Here is a 23,967-nt window from a genome sequence, read left to right on the forward strand (position 1 = left end):
CAGAGAATCTAACAGGAAGTAAGATTCCCCAATTCATTTACTTATCTCTGTCATCCAAGGATGGATAAAATATGTTTTGAAGGCACAAGCTCCCTTCTCGTACACTGTTTGAAGCTGTTTCCCTGCTGCAAAGCTGGCTGCCTTCCCCTCGGCCAAAATCTAGTTCCTGTTCAAGAACTGTGTTTGTAAAACCAGTTTTAATCTCCACACGGTGTGTTAAACTGATGTTAACCTGGCAAATGATCTGTCCCAAGAAGGGCAGCAGATTGCAATCCGTTCTATAGCGAGTGCTGTCTTGTAGGCTCTCGCTTTTTAAGGCAACAACGCTGAATTTAAACACAAAGCAGGAACAGCCTGGCTTTTTGATCCCTACACTGAAAGACATCCTCATTTGAGGATCAAGGCATCTCTGGAAATTCCTACATCTTGAGCTGTTAAATGATTTAAAAATCTCCAAAATTAATATACGTGCAGTGCAAAGGTGTTAGCTAAGTGCTGAAGGCAGCATAACTACATCAGTTCATGCCAGAACCCAAATGAATAAATCCAGCCCCAGGAATTCTCCTGGTGGGTCTGAGCCGGCTGGCGAGCAGAGCTTGCTGTGACCATGCTGCTCGCCCTCCCAGGTCTAGCAGAGATTGGGCTGGGGGGCTTGCACTACTGGCTTTTGCTCAGTGGAGCTAGGTGCTCTAATTCACATCTGATATTTGAAGGGACTGTCTGCAGGGAAACCCTTCGGAAACGCCAAGCTTGGGTCACGTCTATTTCCACTCTCTGCTGTCTTGGGCAAAGTGGCTTGCGGCTGATGGATGATGCTCAGTGGCAGTGGTGAATGCATACGTATTTCCCAGGATCTCACTGAGGGGGAAGCTAAAACGTAGTACTGTGCCTTCAGAAGAACATGGCCCCCGTGCTTTTTACTGTCATGAATGTGTGCTGAGAAAGGAAACCTGCTGGCTATTTCTCCTTCCAGATTCTAACATAGTCTTGTACCAGTAATGTAGAAAAAGGCTCAGATAAGTCTCCATAGGTATCCTCTATGTATCTGGGATTAGCCTTTTTTCTTTTTTTGTTTTCTTTTTCCTTTTTTCCTTTTTATAGTTTTCCTTTTTATACTTTTTCTTTTTTCTTCTTCTATTGTTTTTTTTTCTCTTTCCTCTCTCTTTCCTCTCTCTTTCCTCTCTCTTTCCTCTTTTCTCTCTTTCTTTCTCTCTTTCTTTCTCTCTTTCTCTCTCTTTCTCTCTCTTTATCTCTCTTTCTCTCTCTTTCTCTCTCTTTCTCTCTCTTTCTCTCTCTTTTCTCTCTTCCCTTTTTTCTGTTCTTTGGTGAGTATTCTGTTTTTTTGGTGGGTTTTCTGTTTTTTTCTTTTTTTTTTTTTTTTCCTGTCTTCTTTTTTCTGTTCTCTTTTTTCTTTTTAGTAAGTGAAATATTTTTATTAAACATCTTTATATTTCCTCACATTAACTAAGTAGGTATTTGCATCTGGCTGGTCTGTGGCCAGTTTAAGAAGTGTCATCATGTAAAGAATTTATCTGGGAACCAGATTTAGCTCTTGAGTGTACAAATATAGAAGAATGTAGGAATTTCCTGGAAACTGGTGCATGATAACATTAAGGAAGAGCGGGAGGAAGTTCAATTTAATTTCTGGCAGGTCAAAGTATAGAAATACTGACTCGTGTGTCTCGCTTTGTAGCATTGGAGACACACAAATATTTTTCCTTATCTAGCATCCCTGTTAAATTATCAGCTTGGGAAATGAGATACGCATTGAATTTTGACACTAGTGACAGCCCAAGGAAGGGATTGGTATGATTTTGGTACCAGGTGACATGGCTGCACCATAGTTTAGCAGCTGGTTTAGCAATCTCCAGGGTAAGAAATTCTTCCACTTTATTGTCAGCAACCTTTTTGAGGAAATCAGTGTGGACTCTTGCAAATAGCTTTGTCCTTTCTCCAATAGACTGTGCTCTTAATAATCAAAACGAGTTGCAGGCATTCCATTAATTGTCCATATAATTAGCTTTAGGCAATCTGGCATTTCATCTTTGTCTCTGACTTAATCTCAGCTAGTTTTTGTTCAGCTGCTGGCATGTGTAATTCCTCATCTATTTTGACATTTCTCTGTCGCATTAGCATTTGTCATATTTCAATTCCTCTGGACTCAAACAAGCTTTCATCAGTCATACTTGTTTGCAACTTATTTATGCTACATAAAACGCATATAGTTGTAACTTTTCGTGTCCACTGATTTGATAAACGTGCGTTTTCTGTTCCTAACGTGAGCTCACAGTCTTGGCTCACTCACCTTGTCTTTCTCATAGCACCTCCACGTAGGTTGTTGAAACCTTCTGTAAGAATTCTCCTTCCCTGGGTGCGTATGTGGTATTTTAAACCTAACTTTGTTTTTATTAATCCCTAGAACAATGCCAGATGGCAAAACACAAGGATATGCGATAGGGCTGCGTGTGTGCGCGCCCATGTGCATACACACACATTTTATCTCTGTGTGCATGAATGCACAGGGCAATTCAGTGCGATAGAAGGTTTTATTAGATAATAAAGCTGCGTTTTAAGTTATGCAGGTTGCTTCACGTGAGGGCTAAAAAAAGGATTTATTTAGCTCTATGCTGTGCATGGCTTTATAGAAAATCTGTTTAGAAAGCTCTGCTATTACTGATTGGGAGCACTTATATTGCCTTTCCCCAGAAGTTGCATGCCTTCTGCTGCTGGGTCCGGATGAAAAAGGAGAAGCCATTATTCTGTATTCATTTGGAAAACTGTGAACCTCCAAGTTAGTTATATTGGTCCCAAAGTGCTAGTCTGAAACACTGCATGGGCATCAGGGGCTAGCCCTTAAATCTGTCACTGGTTCCCTGGGTGTTGCACACTTTGCATCTGAAACCAGTAACGAGGTAAAAAGATTTGGCAGTAAAAAAGAGGAAAACATCTTTCTGCTAAGTAGATCTTTAAAAAGAAAAAAAATAAGGTTTGAAACTGCTGAGAAATTCAGAATATTAGAGCAAGATCTGGTAGAGGTGTATTGCGTGTGCAGAGGGAAAACAGAAGTGTGTTCCATATTTGAAACTTGGTGGAAAGGTATATACAACGTATATGCATTTGTGTCTGTGCTATATAGCAGAAAGAAAAAAATGTTCTTTTGCTTTACTGAATTTCCTATCCTTGGTTTGCTGTTAAAGGGGAAACACTGTGGCTTCTTCCCCTAAGTCCAGAAGTTTTCTCTGGTCTTTTTTTTTTTCCTTTTTTTTTTTTTTAAGGACAGGAGCAATCAGGCAGAGAAAACATTATCAAGATAGAAGTGCTTTGAAGAGCTACACAGCAGCATAGGGTTGCAGCAGCCATTGTCCTTAGGACTCTTCTAACCAAGACGTGCCCATTGAGGTGGAAACACCAGCAGCATTGCTTTTGGCATCCCAGTGCCGCAGAGCCCTCCTCCTGTGCGCTCGATGATACCACCTCGTGCTGAAGCTGCCTCAGACTTTGCAGATTAATTGACTAATGAAATAATTGTGAATAACACAGGTGCTACCTAATACTCAAAAAAGGCAAGTTTGCACCTTACTAAGGTGCCCTGAGACTAATGGTCCAGTGCACCATTGAAAGTGTTGTATTTGAGACCTAACCAGGACCAAGCACTGAGCATTCCAACACTGCATAGGTCCTTAAAGATCATGGGGCATTTTTCTCAATGATATCTAAGTCTTGTGTCCATTTCCATGCAGGAGACCTGCCTTGTGCTGCTTGTCTTTGAGGGAAATGTCCCAGGGGCTTCAGAGCTGCTGTCTTGGCTGTGAAATGTGAGGCTGTGGCTCAACTGTTCAGAGACATCCGCTTCTCAGGAGAGGTGTCATGTGCAAACACCAGTTTGGGGGAGAATTATATATAGGGTGCTGATTTTGCATGTAAAGTACAGGTAGATAAATACCTAATTTTGTGCACACAGGTCGTCCTGCTTAAGTACATTGTGGAGTTGGAACCCATAAAACCCATTACTTCATTGATATCTAGTTGCTGTATAAGTCCCCTAAGCAGAGTTTAAGTGCAGTTATGCCTTTTTAAATATCTTAGTCCCCTTTGGACTGAGAGTAACGAGCTGCATTTTCTCTTTTTCTTTTTCCCCTGCTGAATCTGATAGGTCTTTCCAGCCTAGGATGCTGCATAATGGCTGGATTTTTCATGTTTAGGGTTCTATTTCTGAAACAATGTGGTAAATTAGGTATTTGTAGCTTTTAGTACAGTTTAATTGAGTTCATACTGTAATATGTTCCTATTTACGTATGATTTCCTTTTCAAATACACTGGTATTTTACAGCAAGAGACATTATTTTAGGTGGTCTTTTAGAGCTTAGTACAAACTGATCAAAATGCCCAAACTCTTAAGATTTTACCATAACTCATCTGATCACTTTCATAATGACGTAAACTTCTCACCCATTGGCTTACACAGGGCTTTGGTTGATTGGTTTTAAAAAGCCCTGTTTTTCAAGGCCAAGTTTACTCTTCTCTTGCTAGAAGGATTTACCACCTGTGGTGCAATAGATGGGTTCCCCTAACTAAGAGATTTTAAAGCCAGAAGGGGCTATTAAATTATGACACAAGCTATAAAATATGATTTAAACTAGGTATTTTCTGCAATGAGTCCTCCAAGTAGACATGGAAGCCGATTCAGCCCCCTTGACTGAAAAAGCATGTCCTTGGCCTGCTCCAGAACAGCTTCATATCTCCGTGTGTTGACTGAAGGAAGGGAGACAGACAAGGTTGCTTGTATACTCCTTTGGTAAATACATATTGTTTGTTTTTAATAAGGATGACTTTAAGTGGTGTGAATCCTTGTACTTGCGGATGACTCTTTCTCAGCCTCCTCACACATTTTGAAGCCGTGGGAGGAAGTATTTGAACACAAACATGATTTGGGATTTATGGAGATTGCTCGTGTGAGTACAGTTATTCATTTGCATTGCTATTTGCCGGCGTAAGCTCATGCATCATGCTTTGCCTTTTATTTTCCCTCTGTGGATCCACTACCACCCTTTACCACGATGAGCTTGCAGGGAAGAGTACAAGCACAGGGTGGGATTTGGGTTCAAGTTCCAGTTTCAGCCAGGCTGTTATGCCCCTGCCTTTCAACATCTGGGCTAAGAACTTTTCTCTGATTTATAGCAGGTGATTCTGGAGTAGGAGGTGAGCTACTGCATCTCTGCCACATGTGCTGGCTGTAGATAGGCATTTGTACAAGATTACCTGAGAAATGGGTTAGAGAAACTTTAAAGCTGACGACGCTAATCAGCATCCTGCACGCCCGGTCTATCAGGCACATCAGCTTCATGGGAAGGACAGAAATACCGTGAGCAGGAAATAAGGGTCAGGAGTGACAGTTGGGGAGGAGGGAGAGATATGTTTCAGAACCAGCCAGCAAGAAAATGGAAAGAATTGGAAATGCATTTGCTTTTGCTGCTTGTCAAAAATCAGAAGCTGATGCATGCTTATAAGAGGAGCCATTTTTTTGCTTTAATGCCACAAATTCTAGATTGCTGTTTATTCTGCAGTGGTTCAGCAAATGTAGGACGATGAGGTCCCAGGCTGTGATTCTTTGGTCATCATCTTTGTCGTACTCTCCTAAATTACAGTAATAAATACAATAAATTAGAGTAATAACATATAATGCTACGTTTTTTTTCTGGGCGTGACAGGAAGAGTTTGCCTTTTATCAAGAAGTTACGTCCTCCTGAAATTTCATTTATAGGCTGTTTCCTAAAATTAGGAGCTTAGACTATTTCCTGTCAGTCTTAGTCTGCACTATTTCTCCTAAATTATTGAAAGGTATTAAAAATGCATAGCACACACACTGTACCAAGTTTAATGAAAGAAAAGATTGGTCCTGACTTTACGTGGAATTACACATTAGTCATTATTTATTGTTGCGCTTTATTTCATTTGGGAAACAACTCAGATGAATACTTTCTGATGGACATTATTCTGTTATACCCTCTGTTATTTAATGTATTTTGTAGATCTATGTATTATGTTTTCAAAGAAAGCTCATTTTCCATTCAAATTTAAATGGGCAAAGACACCTCTATAAATAGCAAGAATTTACCATGATAAAATCTAGTGGGGTTTTTAAATCATGTGTCTATTTCTGCCTCCAGTCAAGCTGGAGGGAGTCAAAAATTTAAGAGAAATCCCATCTTTTTCTTCTCCTCTCTCTGCCAGTCTCCTCTGCAATATATTTGTTTTCTGGTGTTTTGCCTTGAAACTATAGAAGATCGTCATCAGGAAGGTGCAAAGTTGTTAAAATACTATGAAGTTAAATGAGTCTCATGTAAATTGGTAGCTGTTGTATTAGATTTCTCTGATACTTGGCACCTTCCTTTAACTGGATAGTGTAGTATGTTGGTAAATAGTAAAGTAATTCCACAGATAATTGGACATATATTAGCCTGACTTGATACTGAAATACATTTTGGGAAGAGCATATATATCAGTTACAGAAAGATGTAATATTTTGCTCCTGATTGTCACCCATGCAGATAGAGGTCAAAGCTGTCAATGCTGGGGACTGTGATTGAAGACCTGTGAGTCATGGCTGAGCTCTAGGGCTGTGCATCACAGTGTTTGCACAGACACAGGAACATCATTTGACTCGGCTTGTCTTTCCTTTCTGGCGTATCAGCGAGGCTCATGGGCTGGTTGCGATCATCTAGGTCTTGCACTATTTCAAGAGAAAAATAGGTCATTTAGACTGCTGTTCCCAATAAGGCTGTAGCTTTGTCGCTTCAGAGAAAGGCACCGTATGTGGTTGTTGTCTAGATCTCTCTTTCAGGCTTGCAGGATGCTATTTGTCAAGGGCTGTCTTATATGAAGTTTTTCTTAAAACCTGTGACCAAGAGTGGGACGGTCCCTTTCCCCACCTGCAGAATGTCCAGAGGCCAGTCAGTCCCTGCATCTCTCATTCAGCATCTCTGGTGGTTATTTGACTTGAGGGCTGATCCCCCCATTTGCTGGGGGAGTTGTCTCCTGCCTCCCTGCCATAGTATCATGCTCTCAGGTAGCTAAAACCCAGGCATTTGAAAGGGTCTGCCTTGTGGCAAGACATCCCCAGCCAGTGCTGACAGTCTCCACCAAGAAAACCTTGGCCAAAATGAGGAGTGACCTTGTCAGTGATACCGGGTGCAGTAATTATGCATGCTTGCATAAATGTCACCAACATGTGCTATTGCTTCTAGATGAGCTGGTCCTCACTTAACAGTAGCACAGTACTAAGCCACTAATTATAGGAGTCAAAGGAGAGGTACAGCTGCAGATCTGCCCTGTCAGGATTTATCAGGCTCCATTTTGTAATCAATGGCTTATTTATTTATTCACCGTCACAAATGGTGCATGCGCTCCAGCCACGGCCAGCCACAGCTCCGCTCAGATATTTCATCTGAATCAATGGAAGCAATCATCTGCTTTACATCAGGTATCGAACCTGTTCAGGTCCTCAAGTGATAAATGACTTTATTGTCTTGGTGGAATTGACTGGAGCTGATGCCTGGAGCTGGAGAGGGTGGTGGTAAAAATACTGAATTCCTCCATAACTGGTGCTTTTGTGCCTTTTTTTTTTTTTTTTTTCCTCTTGCTCTAGCTTTTGCAAAGCAAATCAAAGTCTTTATCTCTGCACAGCTGAATCTGATGCAGTGAGAGGAGAGGCCTGTGAGCTGCGGCAAGAAGAAACGTGCTGGAAAGCAAAAGAGAAGGGGGTTCATCATGCTTTGGATGTGTTTGAAGTTAAGGGGGTGACCAGAAGCGGTGGCCGCTGCACTGGTCTTAGCTCTGACCTCTCCAGAGCAGACATCATGCACAAATGGTCCCAATGGGCTTTGGGGATGCCATGGTGCCCTTTGTCTTCTAGGCATTACTGCCAAAAAAAGCAAAGCAAACAAAAATGCATTTGAAGCAAAGCAGTCCCTGAACCCATGGAAACACCTTCTCAGCCGTTTTCATTAACATTGACCAGGCAGGGAGTTGATGCTAAGGTCAACAGATCATAAAATTTCTCAGCACAATAGCTGAGAAATCCTTACAATTTTTCAATTAAAAAAAAAAAAATCTGCACAGCACTTCTCTGCATGTTTGTGGCAGTTGATTTGTTTTGCGAGATAGTAGGGCATTGGCTTAGGTTCATTTCTGCACACAGGGCTCTGTTTTTCATGGAGGCAGCATGTCCCCTTATATCCCTCTGAAACATGGGGCTTTGGAGCTCACAAGTTTCGTGTTCTCGTAGCCTTCATTTTTCTCTTACCTCTGGTCAAACATCTGATGAAGAAGTCAAAGTTGGTCAACTCTTGTCTCTACCTGGATGTAGAACCTATAACGTAGAAGGACACTAGTCACCTAAGGACGTTTTTGTTGGAAACTCACTCTGAGGTCATCATTCTTGCACCATCTTGCATGCAACAGCAGAGGCTCTTCCTCACCCGTTAACAGTGTATGGTGAATAGCTTTGGCTGGGTTGCCCAAGTAGGAAAAAAGCCTGATGTAGGGTGCTTTTCATAAGGCCTGTTAACATCCGTAGATGATGTTCTGTTTTCTGCAGTGAGCTCCAAGCCCATGGATGTTGTAAGAGAGAAGTCTGACTCTGTGAATCCTGTGCCTTTGCACTGGGAATAATTTCAGCCCAAGATCTGTGTTCTTGACACAGGGACTACTTTGCAGGAGTTACACAATTTGCATGTTGTGTGAAGTCTGTTATAGACATAATGAGGCTTCATTGGATTAAAGGGCTTGCTGCCAGAATTGATTGTTCAAAAGAATATATAGGTTTTTATAAGCCTCTAAAACTAGCCTTTATAAGATCTGCATTAATATATTTCACACCCATGCTAGCAGTAATTCAGGCATACTGTTCATCCCTTATGACCAGTATGTACAGGAAAGTAGAGGATTGACAGGGAGACATGTCCCTCTGTAGAACCTCAGTATCCAACGGTGTTATACAAAAGAAGGGCTTGGGCCAGTATATTATAAAAATACTGTGTTAAGTAAGTATTTACAACCTGTATTTGCTAAATTATATCCAGGATACTTTGTACTTGACCTGCTGTCCTGAAGTTAGAAAAAGATGGGGAGGTCATTTTGTTTTCTCCTGGGAGTAACGTGATCTTTTCTCTTTTCCAAATAGTTAAGTCTGAGTAGGCTTCTGTATGGACCCGTTCTGTTGGTGGTGTTAGACAGCAAAAAACCAAGGCATTGAATACTCCATGCACTCACTTTAAGAAGCATATGCAAAACTTGAAACTAGCAAATGTAGCTGCAAAAGAGCAAATCTGATTCAGCTCCACCTCTGCTAGGAATGCCTTGCTGTTATATGGCATTACTGACCCTTGGTGCAGGCTGTGCAAACGCACTCCCCAACTTCCAGTGCCTGTGGGTTCTGCTGCCACTTGCAGCCTGCGCTTGTGTGGGACCTGGAGTCATATTCCTGGCTGGGCTACTGGCTGCGGCGTGACATTGAGCAAGTCATTTAACATTAGCACAGCTGTCTCTCCCCTTCTTGGGGCTTATTTGGCAAAGCATAGCTGTAAACTTACAATGTGGAGTGGAAACTTTCCTGAGTAGAAGCAGGGGAGAGAATTAATTTCCCACTGGAGCTCACAGTTGATGCTGCGTGATGGGGTAGCACCAGGGAGTGGGAGATAGATAGATACATACATAGCCATCTGGCAGCCACAGCCTGCTCCCTGCATTTCTCTAACAGCTTCCTCTGAAGCACTGCCTGGACCATATGAACTCAACGTTCAGGGTGGGAGACAAGGACAGTTACACTACTAAACCACACAGAGATAGATACTCACCTGTCATCTTGGGCAGCTGTTTCAAAAACCTGCTCCCAAAGGGCAGCTCTGAATAGGTACGAAGCAGCATTTTCAAGGATTTGCACAGATAAAGAAAAAAAAAAAACAAAACCAAACAAAAAACCACAAAACTGAGTGTTTAATTCAAGACAACCAAGCAGCAAGTGTCAGCATAGAAGAAGAAAAGCATGAATATACCTAGTCCTAAAGACCCGCTCCTGCCTAATAGCAGGTGCTCTGTTCTGGGAGGAGCACCAGTGCAACATGTGGGTGAACAGGTAGGTTCCCTCTGGCACAAGGCTTTTGGGGTGTATACCGGAGAGCTGAAGCCTGAGCACACATTTGCTCCTGCCTGGGCTGTCCCCTGGGAGCAGCTGAGGACCATGTCAGCAGCTCAATTGATGCCAGTGGTGCCCCAGCAGTTGACGTCTACTAAGGAAGCTTTCCCACAGCAACGTCAGTCATCATGATGCTTACTGCTGTTATACTTTCAAAAATGTTCATAACTGAAATTCATCTCAGAGTAAGTCAGGGCTATCTGATTTATAAAAGGGAGAGCTGCCATTTTCCACTGTAAACATACATCCTAGTCATTTTTGGTGCTGTATTGTAGTGAAAAGTTATGTCCAAGATCAAGTTCCTAACTGATGACTAACAAGAGTGATACCTTTCACGTGTTTACTCTTAATGTTTTCCCCTCCAGTACTGCTAGTATTAAAAACTTGGTGAATATAAGGAATATGTAAAGCTGCAGATGTTACATCTTCTTTCTATCAACCCATTTTTTGTATAAAAGGGGTCAAATCACATTAAGTTTTTACCATTGAGATCCCAGGGCTTCAACAGAGCCGTGTGAAACTGTTCAATGGAAAATTAAACTAATGTGTGCTTACATTAATGCACTAAAACCTGCACTGATTTTTTTTTTCCCCCCACTAATTGAGAGAAGTTAATTATCTAACCATAAAAGTGCATGGTAAAAGATCATGAACAGAAAATGATTACTCTTTTAAACATTTTGTTGGACAACGAGTTACAAAAAAGGAGAGATTGTTGCTTCAGAGTCACTGTCTTGCTCCTCACTTGGGTATTAAATGCATTCAAATTTATACTAACCCGTTCTTTGGTGTGCAATTTGTGTGCATGTTGATAGGGTTTCAAAAAGTGTCGGGGTTTTTTTAACCCTCCAGGGACTTTCTATGTGCAAGCCAAGTGCTTCTGCATGCCTGATAGAGCAATTTCTTCGCTCTGGAAAGTGCTGCTAGATAGAAAAACGATAGCAGAGCAAACATTGACTTCCTCAGAATTGTTACTTGTTCAAATAAGGATACCGTAACAAAATCTTACATGGGTCAAAAGTGCTCACCTCAGTACTGATGAGATCTCTCAGTAATTTTTGGTAGGTTTCCAAACAGAGGGCATAGTTTATTGAAAGATGGTGCACAGTGTAGAATAAGCTTATCTACACTCCTGATCTGGAAAATCACTTAAACCTTAAATCTATTACTAACTATATTTCTAATGATTTAGGGCTTGTTCCCTAGCTAGAATAGATTGGCAGAGTTTTATTTTGGTCAAAGGACTCATACTGATTTACCCTCCTGGAAAATCTGAAGCTTGATGGAGATGTTTTGGGTTTTTTTAAAAAGTTTAGCACTTCATCTCATTGGAATGATTTAATGCTGTGCCAGCAGAGCCTGCAGAGTAAAGGTTTGTGTGTGTGTGTGTATATATATATATACACACACACATGCACCCTTATAAGAAGACCGGATTGTTCATACAGTGTACTATTATGCAAAAGTCTATCATGAAAACTTGAACCCAGGCTAAGCATGTACACATATATGCAGAGCCCATTTCAAGAGCAGATTCACAGCACGTACCAATTTTAAGGGCATTAATAATCTATGAATAATACATATCCAAGATACATAGCAGCAGTGTGGGTTTGGAAATGGAGAAAACTTCAGTGAAAGGTGGAAGCTGTGTCCCCACTGAAAATGGACTCATTGGGGCACATCTTCTAACACTGCAAACCAGCACCAGGTCTTTTGGTTTTGGAAAAGGAATACTGATGTAAAACAATGGAGCGTCTAGTTCAATCCGTACGGTGTACAGATCTGTTACCATTGCATATGAGTAACAGTTTCATACTAGCATTTTAAACTATTACTCCCTTCTTAAACCGTATGCTAATTTTCTTAAAGAGAAGTCTAATTGCTCTCTTTATATGCAGCTCCAAGTCAAAAGCTTAATTTATCCCTCCAGTTGGATAATTAAATCATAGCATGTTCATCTCTTGTGACTCTTCCTGTCCCAGAAATCTTAAATTCATCTTCTCTAGCTGTCTTCCACAGAGCACAGCTCCTGACAAAGCCTTCACCTTTAATTTACTTGTGCCAGTAAGACAGCAGTTTGTCTCAATTCAGAAGCAAGGCTTCATCTTCCTTTCCTTGAGTTTTACTGCATATTTCTTTTCCTAGAAAAGAAACCCCATCTCTCCCACACATACCTTCTTCAGGCATTACAAAACAGGATGATTTTTTTTTTTTATTTTTTTTTCCCCCCCATGACCTGATTTTGCAGACCTGCAAGTACTCCCATTCAAATCAGCCTGGCCTGCATGGGTATGGTTTGGCGAATGGATTAACTTGAGAATCAAAAAATACAATTTGAGTTCCTATGTAGTGCAGTATGAGTATTACTGCAAGTGGGCAGTTAGAGCTAGAGCTGCCAGGGTAGAGCTGCTGCACAGAAACAGATGATGGTACCCTGTTGCAGGGAAGTCCTGGGAGTCACTGATGCATAGCACCCCACAGGAGCAGGCTGCAGAAGTATAGACTTGTATTGGAAAATAAATTGAAGGTCTAGAAGAGTTCACGCTTGGTGAGACATTTCTATTAGAATTCCTTCCTTTGTAAGGTTCAACTTCCTTGCTTCATTTCTTTTCTTCAGAATAAGAAGTTTTTTAAAGCTCATCTGTGAATCAAGTAGATCTGGGCATGAGCAGACCTGCTGAAGTCAGGAGGACCATAAACATGCCAAAAATGAGGGTCTCCTAGTCAACCTTGCTCAGAAATTTTGTGGGATTGCATCTTCTGAAGGGCTTTCCTGTGGTGTGCTTGTGGGGTTATAAGAGATGGTACGACAATTAGTTTGCAAAGTGACAATTCTGGTGTTGAAACCTTGATTCTGATGTTATTTCTTGTTTCTAACAGTTCCTGTACCTGCAATCCCATTAACTTTGTTTGCCATTATACTCTTGGTGGAACTGCTGTGTTGATGCACATTAAGGGAAGGGTTTGGTGAAACAGGAGAAGCTTACCCTAAAACTAGCAAAGGACAGGCTTTGTGCTTTGCTTTGTGCTAGGGTACTGGCTTGCTTCTGAGGCTTCACAACATAGCATGTGTACGAGCGATGATGTCTTTTCTTTACTGGAACTGCAAGATCAGCATCTCATACTTTCCCCATTGATTTTTAAATGCTTTGTATTTTCCAGTACATTTCATTCATGGCAGTATTCAGCATCGGTATTTAAACATTCTTTAAAATGACTACACTGGTTTAGCAGGTGCTGAGACACTGCTCGTCTTCTTCCCCATCTTCCCCTCCATCAACCCTGTAGGATCTTCTCTGTGTGCTGTTCCCCTCCCAGATGACTCAGGATGATCCCTCACGAATTCCTGGTGGTAAAGCAGAGGCATTCCTAGAACTTAAATGTGTTTTGTACCCAAGTGTACACAAAGTGCATTTATTTTGGGTTGTGCAGCAGTTTATCTTGCAGTGCAGTACCTTGTTGAAAAAAGCCATCGGTGCTCCTGATGGCATTTGTAGTGTTGGCTCTCACTGATAAAGCCCTGCCTGCTTTGGGCTTACATGGGACTTCAGAAGTGATCGAAATTTCACTCTCCCTGCAACTGGCTGGAGAGCAGAGGTAAGAGGCATCACAACTATGGATTTTTTTTTTCCCTTCCCTTTGATTTTGAAATAGCATATTTGTCAGATTTCAGGTTATGGTCTTTGCTACTGCAGAGGTTGTGGGTTCTTAAGTAAGCAGGTGCAAATGTGCTGATACTTAGTTTGCAGGAAGGTAGACTCTTTTTGTCTTGTGGTAGGGTGGCCTGGTACCTATGCAGGCGTTCTTTAAGTATTGCTTTATTTAAAACTTGTAGAAGAGTTAGGCTTAAAGAATAGACTGTAGTTGAAAGAAGGAGCTGAATTGCCTGAACTAGTTTCCAGAATAGTGCACTCCATGCTGTGGGTCAGCTTTAGTATCTATAAGTTGATTTTTTTTTTATGTGAATGTTATCCTTGAGACAGCAGGAGCCATGCAGAAGGAAGCTCTGTGGTATCAGGGCAATGATTTTGTCAGAGGTCTTGTGTGCGTCTTGAAAGGTCTGCTCCTGAGATTACCCAGATTGCTGAAGTTGCACAGACATGGGGACAAGGAATCCCTTTGAACACTGACCTTTTGCTTTTCCCTTTTAGTGATAAAATATTCAAGGAAGCAGAAAGTGACCCACTTTGTGCACTGCCTGTCAAAGTGAGCAGTGGAAGGAGAGAACAGCGAGGGCCCAGGTGGAACCCACTGAATGCAAATGATTTATGGAATAGCTGCTTTAAGCATTTCCAATTACTTCTATCATCATCCAGTACTGTCTATTTATGGGTATGAGCTTAAACACATTGCCTAGAAGAAACGGATGGCACAGGCAGCTGCGGGACTGCTGTGTACTCCAGCATCTCTCTTTGTCCCTCTGCTCACTGGGTATTTCCTAGCAATTTGCACAGGGAAGAAAAGCCCTGCCAGGCAACCCCTTTGCTTCAGCTTGGCTTTTCATCACAACTAAGCAAGCAAAATTAGGTACTTGGTGCATCCTTAGTTCAGACATGCCTTGCCAGCTTTAACAGGCTTTATTTCTTGTACGCTGGAAAGGAAGGCAGTTCACCTGACCTAGCTGAACATGAGCAGAGAAGATGCTTGACGTGGCAGCTGGTTACACAAGTGTGTGCTCTTCACGTCTAGCTCAGAAGGATCCCTGGGCTCTGCCTAGCTGAGCAGTGTCTGAGCACCTTTGCGAACCACAGCCACAACACCCCATCAGTGCAGAAAAGCAGCAATTACCTGACTCAGAGAGGAGGCTAACTTGACTAGGCACAGTCTTTTATTTCAGAAAAGGTGCCAGGGTATGTCTGGTGGTACAGATTTTCACAACGTAATCTTATGTAATAGTGAGTATTTCATTCCTCCAAGGTGTCAGAGGCTTCATCTGTGGTTAAGAAAAAAGGAGGTAAGGGGGGTGTTGGAAATAACATCATCTTCAAACAGGAATGAGTTTGCAAAAGGAGGCTGTGTTGAGCTGACAGAGTCTGAAGTTACCAAGAAACACCCAAGCCAAAGGAATCAACCATCAAACCACCCATCAGCTCCACATTTTATGCTATTTAAGGTGGGCTTGGCAGGTAGTTTGTGAAGTTGAACAGCTTGGCACACAGTGGAGCTTTTATAGAGCTTCAGCATCAGTAAGCAGCACGCTTCACAGTCCTGAGAGGCTTGAAGTATTTTTTCCTAGTACGGCCATATGAAGAACATATGTACTTACAAGTGATAGCAGATCAGCTAAAGATAGGGCCTTTGGATGCGCCTTAAAGGATGTTGCTGGTATTCTGCCTTTATGCTAGAATTCTTATCCATTTTCAGGAGTGAGAGCTATTTCAGGGCATCTTCTTTTATCTTTCCTGCCACTTTTTACCCTTTTTTTTTTTTTTAATTATTAAGCTGTGTCCTATTTCTGTTTAATGTGCCAAAGAGCAAGCATTATACTGAAGATATAGCTCTGATTCCTTAGCGGCATCTTTAGGAGATGAAAAGTGATCAAATTCCCTTGTCACAGAGGACGCTGACTTAGAGATCCCTCTTTTCTTAAAAACATAATCTAGAGATAAAACTTTAAAAAACTTGCAACCCAGATAATAATTACATGCATTTAAAACGTAAGCCAGGACAGTTGGTTGTACAAAACCGTTAGCAAGCAAATAGCCTCCAAAAGACCACTGTACTGTCTTTTCTTCATGGGCACTTAGGTCCTATATAGTAACCAACTTCATGAAATACAGTATGGCTGTTAACCAACAGAACTGAACTCTTCAGTTGCTTAGTAACTAATCCAATCCAAGGAGGAAATAAAAATAGCATACGTAATTTTAGAACCTTTAGGGCCTTTGCCAAGCAAAATATTCTCACTAGCAGCAGTCAGGTTTGTGATTTGAATGGGTTAGCTTAATAGAATAGAATCTATTTGTTTTATGTAGATAAATGGTTCTTGCTTTTCAAATCTGATTAATTACATATCCGGGCCATTAGGTCTTGTAGCTTCTGTACTCTTCCACAAGTTTATTTAACTAAAAATATAACATAACTAAATATAATATAAATAAAAATGGAAAAATGTTTTAGTTGCCGGCTTCTTTTCAGCCTTAATCTGGTTAAAAAGCTGAAGACTGCAGTGTAACTCAATAAATCACATTATATTGCCAGGAGGAATGTCATAAGCATCTGCTTAATTCAAGTGTGGGGTTTTTATTCCTGTACTCATCTGTAAAGCTTGTTGACGGGAAAAAAGGATATTATTTTTAAAAAGACATTATTGCCACCATTGGTGGAAATTGCCATATGGTACCGTAACACTGCTTATTCAAGCAAGGTAGGAACCTAATACGTTTAGTTTCTTTAAAAATAATTCCTTAGCTGACAAAATATGCCTCCTGTTATAAAATACGTATTCAAAAATTTAGCATTTGTCTGCATTTTTAGAGGCTTGCTCTGTTTATGCGCATTGCCCATGCGTTTGACAAGTTTCATACACAAGACTTTTGCAGATTACGGCGAGGATCTGCATTTTTTCCCCACAATTTTATCAACGTCACCAGTGGATGAAGGATTTGGAGGACTAAATCGTAACGTGTGTGAATAGCATCGCTGAAGTCAGCTCTCTTGCCCTATTCCTGAATAAGGTAGGCGGTACGGGATCCGATATTCATGTAATGCATGTATTCTGAAGCGGTCACGGTGTGTTGGGTTATCAAAACAGATAGAGCACTCCTTTCGCAAAACAATTTGAATACCAACTTCTGAGTACATGAATTCTGATTTAATTCCCCGCTCCTCTGAACCATGCATTCGGGAAGGTCTCAGGTATTCCTTAATCTTCTTCAGCTCAGTAAGTATTTTAATGTAGGGCGAAAAGCACTCAAATGCAGTTTTATGTGGCTGGTACATTTTGCTTGAAGAAGTATATATATTTTTTTAGATGTAGTGATTCAGCACATTTTTCATTCCACTTTAGGATTATCATCCTGTAGGGTAAAAAGCTAAATATAGCAAATACATGCCTTGCACAGTAGTTTTAATACTTTTTGCTTAATGCTATTTTTGCTGGTGGAGTTTCAGGTGCTGCTGTTCTTATTTTTGGCATTGTAATTTATTAATACAGCTAACAGGCTCGTCTGAAGCAAATTAAGATTTTTCATCATTGTGTGCTGAAAGAATAGCGTGCCAAATGGAAGAGGAAGTTTCCACTGGAACATTGTTGTAATTAGTTTACATGCCTGAAACCAGGAGAGATGTAGTAGGTATGTCCGTGACTGAGAAACAGAGCCTCAGGAGGTACCCTGCAAGCCCACTACGTGGCCCATGGAGATGCCTGGGGTGAAATTTCTGGGTGCAGTGGCAAGAGAAGGGGAGCTGGGGCTTGGTGCCCACAGGCAGCAGCCCTGCAATCCTGAAAAAACTCCTCCTTGCCGCTGTGGGGTGGAAGCTAGCCACACACATAATTCCAGTGTATGAACATGCTAATTTGAGGCTCTGCAAGCTAAAAGGGAGTAGAGGGTGAGAAACAATGGTCTGTAATGACCCCTGTCTCGTTAGGGTAGAAAAAGCTGAAAATTGAAGTCCGGTGGCATCTGCAGCCAGGTCCTGGGGCTGAGCACAAGGTGAGGTCCTTCTTCTACCCAGGTTGGCTCTGGAAGGGCTGGGCTGTAGCTAGCTTTCCCATTGTCAAGGTCATACAAGCTTCTCCCCATCTGCTTCCCTTCCTCTGGTAACTTCATGAATCGCCTCCAATACGTATGTAAGTGGGGAGCGTGCCAGCACAAAGCTTAATGCCCCCCATCAGACCCACGTGCAACCTCCTCTAGATATCTGTGGGCCATACAGGTCTGGTGCCCCCATGCAGCAGCATCCACCTGAGCCCTCAGGTTGGGGCAGAGCGTGGCGTGGACCTCCATGTTGGCATCTGGGGTGAAACCAAAGGGACGGGAGCTCTTGCGTGGAGCCAGTGCTCATTTTCTGCCTGAAGCTCCTGGTCTTTGCTGACCTGGCAGCATGCCTGACCTCAGAGATTTGCCTGAATGTTTCTGTTTTATTGAGGATAAAAAAATGCAAGTGCTGTGGCAAAATGCAACTTGATATGCCACTAATTTTTTTTTTCCTTAAAGAAGTTCAGAAAACATTGCATTAATATAAGGATTTGTGGCGAAAATGTATTATGCAGTTAATTCAAGTAAATTGCAGTTACTTCGTAGCAAATAATTACCACCTGTTTCACATCTGCCTCAAATCCACTCAAAATACAGCAATCTAGTCATCATTCTTGTATTATTTATGTAGGTTTATTATTTGCAGTTAGAATTCTATTTACTTACTCGATTCACAACTATTTTTTTTATGCCTTCTGTACACAGAATGGTGAATTTAATAACCTCCTTTGGATTTGTTTATAAAACCTTTCAAAATATGTTTGCAATGCATGACAGGGCTCCCAATATGCTGCAGACACTCAGTGGCCTTTTTCGTCATGAACTGCGTTTGGGAGACTGCCACTTGCTGCCCTCAGATCTCAACACCTCTGTTTCACCTTCAAAAACAGACCACATTAACCTGTCACACGCATGGTCTCCTGAGCTTTTTCAAAGTCACATTTTGCTCTGTTAAGACGGGAGCTTCTGGGTTGCTTGTTCAAAGCATTGCACAAGTGATGGACAGTGAGGCAAATGAGGGATTTTAGCAACAATCACCTCCTGCAAGGGTGGCCAGGTGTGATGGAAATGCAAAGGAAAGATGGGGACAAAAGCCAAATGTACGCTGCTTTAAAATACTCAAAACAGTCCGTAAGCAGGGCTTGGACGTTTTGTGCTTTGTGCTGGCTGTTCTCGCTCACAGCAAGATGTGTTACCATAGTGGCTTCTTTCAATATTACACTTCACAACAAAACGGCAAGTGTGGGAAGCAGGGCGAGGGGTTAATTCCTTGCAGCATATCTAGGCCATCCCCTGAAATCACAGGAGCAAAACCAGCTGAGCGGTGAATCAGGCCACCCTGCCTCCCCAGGACTGGAATAGAAAAAATCAGATTTCTTGCCCTCAGCTGTGCTGGTGTGCAGGGATGAAGAGGAAAGGCATGGGGAAATACGGCCTGAGTTTCAGGTATTTTCTGTTACACTCAACTGGTATGTATGGTTTTGCAGCTCCGATATCAAGAGCAAAACACGGTCCCCCATACTTTCAGTCAGAGTTAGGGTGATTGGCCTCCCAAGATGTATTTCTGTGACAACACCTTGTCTCCCCTTAAATTTTCCACCTTAGGTAGGAATTGGTTTTTCATACAGGCAACTCCATTTCATTTCTGTAGTGCCCTCTTTACTGTTAACCTCTCTCACAACAGGAAGAAGCACCTCTGCTTGGTTGTGATGCAGCGCTCATGCCCAGTGCATGCAGACAAGGGAAATCTGGATGCATGTTTCTGTTCTGACATGCTTCTTGGGGAGGGGAGGGTAGTGATGGGCTAGGATCTCCAAATATTTGTTGAAGGTGGAAAAAAAAAAATATAGCTAATAAAAGTTAAGCTTGGAGGATTCCAGGGGAATGAGTCGCAAACTCAGCAGCACTATTACATGTCTTTATGATACCTCTCAAAACTGCCTGTCAAAATCTCCCACTAAGGAGCATTGCAGATTAGTAATTATGCGCATCTATTAGCTAAGCATCCATTCTTTCTCTCAAATGCTTTGTGGCAATATCTCTTGAAAGAAGCACATATCTCATCTAGGTGTCTGCTAGATGGCCCTAACACCTCCCCAAGGGAGATGCCTCTGATAACACTATATTAAAGACAGGGCTTGGTTTTGTGTTCTAAACCGCTATCACACAAGCCAGTGTACAAGGAAAGACACCTATTATAATTTTGTAGACAAACGCTAACAAAAGCTGCCTGTGCACATGCACACACAGAGAGAAATTCAACGTTAACATTGCATGAGGCTGTGATGATGACAGGAATACTTTTATTGTCAGCTCTGCTGGGGAAGGAAAAAAAACAAACCTTATTTGTGCAAATAACCCGAGCTTAGTTAGCTTCATTCCCCAGCATCCTGTTTGCACATGTGAGTGTGTTTTGTCAGCTATGTCTTTAGGTACAGATTCTCATCTTCAGATACTTATGCTTGTTTGTGTTAAACAGATTAGTGCCATAATAACACACACGCACATGTAGAGACATGAATGTTCTATAATAAGAATCCTAAATACGTGGTGGTTTTGGTGGGTTTTTTTCAAAAACTCTTATGCTTAGTTTTCCTGATTATATTCCGTTCATTAATGGAGAGCGAGTCTGAAAAAGAACCAAGAGCAAAACTGGAGGCAGAGGATAAAATCCATTGCTATTAATTAAGATGACTTTCTCAAACGTGCCTCCTTCCAACTTGTTATCTTCCAGATCCTCGATTACTTCATTCTTTCAGTGACTACTGCTAGACAGACACATCCTGTTGTGATAAAGGAGATCAGCTGGATTTAGGACTGTGGCTTCGTGTTTGTGGTACAACTGACCATATGTGATTCTCTGTCAAGTTTGCAGCTTTAATGGGAAATCTCTGAAGTATTTGCACTTTGATTCATGTTTTTCCATTGGTTTGGTAACAAAAGAGGGGCTGGCTTTGTGGAACTGGCTTGCACTAACATTACTTCAAGTGTGGTCTCTGCAAAGAGAAGGGGAGCTTGCATACTTATCCTTGAGAGTTGCTTTGGGCTGTTTTTTTGTTTTGGTTTGTTAGTGGATGTTTTGGTTTGGGGGGAGGCGACGGGGTGGAAAAAACTGGACCAGAAACTACATTTCATTAGGGATATAATTTTGAATTCTTATGCTGATTGTGGTTTTTATCTGGCTTCAACAGAACTCAATATTCTATTAATTGTTACTGTCTTCCTGCTTGCTTTGGGAAATGTGTCTCCAGCTTCTGTAGGTCTGGAAACAGAAGGGCAGCTACTTCTGAATGAAGTATAATAAACAGCAGATAGAATTTGGAGGAGTTTGTGTCTTTTTTCCTAAGAAGGAGCACTAACAGACCCCTGGTCAACTTTTCTGATATTTTTGATCTCAGTATAATTTATTTGAAAGTGCATAAAGGATACACTTTCCCTCCTTTTATCCAGGCAAGGTTCAACCATGCCTAACCTCCTTTGTTAAAAAGACTATATTTGTGCAAGTTCATAGACCTGAATTTCTCATTTATGTCTTTTGATGCATATATGTTGTTTTCTTGTTCATAATGTAATGGACAGCTGGTATCTCTGGCTGGATGGAGAAAGCCATTGTGCAAACCTTGCCCACTAAACTCTGCTGGTACCTCTCCATCCTGACCTACAACATCCTGGCTGATCTCTGAGGTCCTGTCCCAAATGCTGAATGTTCTTCCCATCCACTGGAGACTGTAGCAGTGTTCCCTTAGGAGAGGCACCATGCCACAACACTGAAGAAAACCGCAAATTCCTATAGCTTTATTAGACCTTCTGTTAACCTGGCCAGCATGTTATGTTAGCTCTCCCTATCCCCAGACGATGACTTGTCCATCATACTTTTAGTGGCAAAGAACTGAAGGTACCTATGGCATCTGACTGAGGGAAGGAGGGAGGAACTAGCATGAATATTAATCTTCAGTTTTGTTAAGGAAGAGAGATGAGAAGGACCCTTTCTTCAGTCATCATGATTGTGAAAGTACTTGCAGGCTGAAGAATGATTTGCATTCGTTGGTCTTCAAGACTTGAGAGCAGTACACGCAGGAGCAAAGGACACTGACAGTCACACAGATATGGAGGAAATAGGAACAGGAAAATTCCCCTCCTTTTGCACTCTAGGCAAGTTTTACTCAGAATGTGCAGTGAGTGTATTATAATTTTTAATAGGTTACTTTCACCTCTGTTCTGTCTGCTCCTCTGAGCTCTCTGTGTTTCAGCCAGAAAAGTCAAATGCCACAGGAAAATCTCATCTTCTAAGATTTGCAGCCTGAAGGCAATTGGCAAGGCATCAGACTTCCAAGTCAGCCAAGTGTCTTGAAGTCCACTGTTAAACAGCACAGAGAGAAAGTGTAGGTTAACACTCCAGCCCTGGGCTTATCATTTGCCCTTTAGTTGAGTACTTAACCACATTTGTATTTTATATTGCCAGTGGCTTGTGGCCAGACTGTATCTTCTTTGCACCTTATCAAACACTGAACGTTTGAACAGTGCCTTAGTTTTAGTGGTGAGTGTTTGCAAACAGCATCTTTTTGAGAGAGGGAGCAAGTCAGATTTTTTTTTTTTTTTTCACCCAGGACTGTCAAAATCAGGGACCGAGCAAAGCAGGAAAAGCAGGGACCAACTCCCTCCTCCATCAGTGAGGATGATGCCTAGTAGTGCTGGGTTACAGAATATGGGGGGGTGGGATGCTTCTTACTGAATTGCTGCACCTTTACACTTTTCATCCAGGAATTTTGTGATAAAGGAGGGGTAGAGAGGAGGCATCCAAAGAGTGACATGGGCGTCCAAACCTCTACTCACATTGTGGCTGTGGAAATCTCTGTGCCAATGGTGAGGGAGGATGCCCTTTCCTGTGGTCAGGAGGGAAGAAGAAGTGAGGAGCCAAGTGCCCAAATGCTCTTCCTGAAGTGTCCCATCATTCTGGGTTAGGTGCCAGCACCATCAATTCAGGTGCTTCCATTGTACAGGGAGTGGGTGAGTAGAGGCAGAAAAATTCAAACCAATGATTTGTCACTTGGTTTTGCTGGTAATTCCTCTAGACAATGAACAGGGAATCTGGTAATTGGCTATAGATTTCCCTGATGAAAGCCAGCTTGTATCATGTAGATGTATTTTCTGATAAAGGGTTTCTAAATTGGAGGCACTAGCCTATATCTAAGTGAAGGCTGCATTATTTAAATACACTGAAAGAAAATGGTACACTGAAGTATTTTGTGCATATTTTAGATTCTTTTTCCTTTGAGGCAAAACTTAATTTTTTCTAGAGCTAAAAGATGTTTAAAAAAGATCAGTATAAAATAAAAATGATCAGCCTCTCTCTGAAGAGGCCATACCGCAGCAGAGCATTTAGCAAGGACCACATTGTTACCTGCTCTACCAGTGGGATGCTGGTGGGCAGAAGGATGCTTCCAGGTCTCCACAGGCCCTGCTGATGTGGCTGTAGTGTTGGCAATCAGATAGAAAATACCACACCTGCACTTTATTTTGAAGTGTTGTTATACTTTTGCTGTTCTCTATTGTTGTAAATCAGTTTCCTAAAATGTAAGGGGTTTTTCTTCCTCCTCTCAGACATGTACAGTTCAGTACTTCTGAATATTTGATCATATAGGCATTAGACCCTAATCTCCAAGCCTGTAAAGCAAATTGTATGAAGCAGCCACAGAGTTAGCTCTGTCATGAATGGTAGCAGCCCTGTCCTGCTGCTACTCGGATAATAAGGGAAGGGCTCTGACTTGTCTCAATATTGCATTCCACAAGCAAATCTTTATATTATTCCTTTAAATGAAAATGGGCAGTGACACCCTAGACTAGTACAGTGCCTATCAGAAGTGTGTATTTCATCTAAACATGTCTCAGAGACTATTTTCTCATTCTAAAGAATGAGAATATGCTGGCCCAATGTAAATGTCAGTGAGCTCAATGCGTTTTGTGCAATGAAACGGACAGATCTAAACCAGCAGGAAGAGTCAAGCCTGGGTCCTAGGAACCGCTGAAGAGAGCTTGATTTCCCTTTTTTTTTTTTTTTTTTTTTTAAAGCAC

At 41.7% G+C, this 23,967-nt stretch overlaps 1 long non-coding RNA gene across 2 annotated transcripts in view; it reads left to right on the forward strand.

Annotated features, from left to right (window-relative positions):
- Positions 1-23,967, forward strand: part of LOC113477391 — a 65,821-nt gene that overhangs the window by 34,614 nt on the left and 7,240 nt on the right. Inside the window, exon 3 of one of the 2 annotated variants that reach the window (XR_003397889.1) lies at positions 5,182-5,296. The exons of the other annotated variant lie outside the window; for it this stretch is intronic. This is a non-coding gene — a long non-coding RNA (uncharacterized LOC113477391). Of the gene's footprint in view, positions 1-5,181; positions 5,297-23,967 lie in introns of those variants that run through there. 2 annotated transcript variants of the gene reach the window in all.

This window comes from Athene cunicularia (assembly GCF_003259725.1).
Source record: "Athene cunicularia isolate RWA chromosome 2 unlocalized genomic scaffold, athCun1 chr2_part1, whole genome shotgun sequence".
Classification (NCBI taxonomy): Eukaryota; Metazoa; Chordata; class Aves; order Strigiformes; family Strigidae; genus Athene; species Athene cunicularia.